The following is a 3,573-nucleotide window of genomic DNA, read 5'->3' on the forward strand; positions in this document are numbered from 1 at the left end:
ACCACAAAAAAGATGGTGCAATGGAGCAAACAGCTGAAGGAAATAGACGATAAGACTATAAGAGTTAAGAAAAAGGTTCAAATGCTGGAAAAGAAACAAGCCTCAGATGAACTTCAACTTTTGCAGCTGCAAATGGAGAAAGCCAACCTAGTCCTCCAATTCCAAGGGGTCCCTGAGGCGAAAGACGAGAATCCAAAACAACTTCTGAGTGAAGCATTAGCTCCAGATACAGATTTAAAAGCAGAATATCTTGTAAGCAAAATGGATGTGGTTTACAGAACCTACTTTGTCTACATCAAGAAAAATAATCTGCCTGGAGAGATTGTGGTTAGATTCTCGAACAGACATGTGAGGGACTTAATCTTGAAAGCAACTACAGGATCACCTCGAAAAATGGGAGGAAATACCATCAGAATTCTAAAAGATATCCCATTTGAAATAAGGAAGAAGAGGAAGAAGTATAAAGACTTAATATTGTTCTTGCAAACGAACAGCATTGCCTACAGATGGTTGACCTCTGAGGGCGTCACCTTCAAAATACAGGATAAAAAAGAAAAGATTGACTCTGTTTTTAAAGCGCGAAAGTTCCTGAGACGGCAACTGGGAGAGCTGGGAGAGGATGCTGAGGAGGAAGATGATAGTAAATTCAGTGACGGAAAGGACTCTGTGACTTCCGGAGAGGACTCTGCTTCTGAAGAAGGGGCAGCCACCCCCAAACGAGAATACCAACTGAAAATAAGAAAGGATAAAGATAAATAAAGGCTGAAGGACTCTGAATTGTGCCTAAAAACATCTATTTTTGACGATGCTCTGGGAATGTTCTTAAAACAGTTAAAACAATGACTAAAAAAATAATGTTAGCATGTATGACCATGTTCTATGTAACTTAAGCATTTTAGATTAATACTGATACAAGCGATTGTAATGATCTGCTATACGTGGGATTTTTCCCTTCTCTTCCCTTTCCCCCTTTCTATGTATAAACTAATGAAATGCTTTTTTAAAAAGAGAAACATGTGGGCGCTGATGAAATCAAATACAAACCATTGTGGGATCCAGTCCATTGTGGCCACATGCTTCTGGATTTTGCAACATGGAGGCAAGTGAACTTGCCTTTATTATGCTTTAGAGATGTAGCCAGTGAAGCTTCTGAATGATATTTTTAAAGCAACTCAGCTGGCCAGAGATTGGCAAAAGATGCCTGTTTTTCCCCATAGCTAATTGAATGAAATGATTTAATCTTACATGTTGTATTCCTGAGAAAATAAAATTTGTTTACCAAAAAAAAAAAAAGAGATGTATCCAGTGAAGCTTCTGAATGATATTTCTAAAGCAACTCAGCTGGCCAGAGATTGGCAAAAGATGCCTGTTTTTCCCCCATAGCTAATTTTAGCTTTGCAGTGAGAACAACTGGTGGTTGTAATCTTCTCCACTAGTAAGGCAAAATGCCCACTTAAACAGACACAGTAAAGCTGGAAATGTATCACCTAATCTCCAGGGTGCTGGAAGTTACATTAACAAATGGTAGTGTGTTTTGATTAATTTTGTTTAGGCAGTGAGAAAGACAGCAAAGCTTTAGGCTCCACCATAACCTTCATGAACACTAAGCAGTTCTAGCCTTCAAGGGTCTTAGCCTGAGAAACTTGGAAATGCCAAGGATCAAATATCGTATGTTGTTTACACCTGCCTAGTATGTCCTTTATCAGGAATTATCAGTCATTGCTTGCTGGGGACTTTGCAACTCCAAAAGGTTTTGCTTGGCAAATGCATCTTTCTATGCAAAATGAAAACGATGAGTTGAAAGGATATCCTGTGACTAAACATTTAGCACTTTGAGGGATTTTTGTTTGCTTTTTTTTCTTTTTAATGGCATATTTAAAAATGAAAAACCTTTATCCTACTACTTTTTTCATATCCCAGTTTTGTCTATCAGGGGCTGCAATCAGACGGGCAGTTTGGTCCACTGTTGCCCTGCCTCTAATTGAGCCAAGTTATTTATAACAGAGAATCCTGATCAGACTTACCCCATTTAGCACTCTTCAATGCTCTTTTACCCGTCCTTGAGTGATCAGACAGCAGCAGGCAGGGAGTCAGCCTGTCAGCCTTTTTTTTTAAAAAAGTGTATCCTTTGAGCATGCCCACAAGCACTGATGAGCCTGCTGGGGTATGTAGTTTATGGGGCCATCGGCCATTTTTTTTTAAGTATGTCGTCTTAGTATGCGCAAAAGCACTGATTAGCCTGCTGGGACATGTAGTCTTCCCTCTCTAAACTTTTTGATTCACCCCTTCCCCAAACAACAGAAAAAAGCTGCAGTACAGGGGCATCTTTCTTTGAAAGTTTTTATGAAGAAAACAAAGTTTACAGCAGCCCCTGTGGGAGAGAGGGGGAGAGAGAGTGGTGCAAACATGCAGTTATGTGCACTTCACTAATGAGTTAAAAATGGCAGCTGGAAAACAAGACACAAGTCAGACCTTCCTGATGGCTTGGGTGCAATCAGACAACCAGAAATCCATTTTGGAACCAGCTCAGACCAACAGGACCAGACTTTCTCAGGTATCAAAGAAAATTCCAGTAAGGGGGGGGAGGGACTCAGACTACTGGGGCACGACAGACATTGCTGTCTGATTGTGCACTTTAAATCTGTAAGGGAATAGCAAAGGCAACGGATTAAATTGCACCTCTGATCACAGCCAGGGAGAGGGTTGCAGTCTTCTACAATTGACATTTTGTCCAGTGATGTAAAGACAAATTCCAGAGCTCACTTTCCCTCTCTTCATGATACCAATTTGTTTAACTAAGAATGAGAATGACTTTCTTTTCACTTTTGGTAAAATATGCTCAAATCCTAGTTTAAGATGATAATACTGCCAAGAAGATCCCCTAGATTGATCAATAGAAAATTGGCTGAATATAAATTCCCAGTAAGCTTTTAGTTTTCTTTTTTGGGAGGGATAAGGAATTATTTGCATCTTATAGAAGGCATGCTTCAACATGCAAATATTGAGCACATACTTTAACTTTTAGAAGATTTAAATCTGCATTTATAGTTTTGTGTTTCAGTAAATATCTTACCTTCTCTGCATATATTCATTCTATTATCAGTCCAAGTTATAAGAAACTATTCTTACTCAAGATTGTAGACTGTTTTGCTTTTGCTTTCTTTGTGAACCCATTCTCTTCTGCCAGTCCAGCCGAACTGTAAAAAACGAGCTGTAAATATTTTGCAGAGCCACTGCATATACTTTCAAAGAAGCTTATGCGCTGGTTGGATAATCACTGCATTCCAGAGAACTAGTCAAAAACTTTCTGATTTCCCCTGGAGCACAGAGAAGAGTTCTAAAGAAAATAAAATAAATAACAGGCAAATTGAAAATGTAGTATTGTGGTAAACTCTTCTGTTGGATCCAGCAATCCATCCATGGAACCAGTGTAGGTATTTATCCCAGTCCACTCCTCCTGCAGTCTTTTGTAAGCCCCCAGAAAGTTATACAGGTGTGGTAAGACCCACGTGGACTAAAGGATGGAGGAGGAAGGGACAAAACTGCCACTCCTCTCTCATCTATCAGCACAGG

Source organism: Gekko japonicus, unplaced genomic scaffold (assembly GCF_001447785.1).
Source record: "Gekko japonicus isolate JY-2015 unplaced genomic scaffold, Gekko_japonicus_V1.1 scaffold6554, whole genome shotgun sequence".
NCBI classification, from domain to species: Eukaryota; Metazoa; Chordata; class Lepidosauria; order Squamata; family Gekkonidae; genus Gekko; species Gekko japonicus.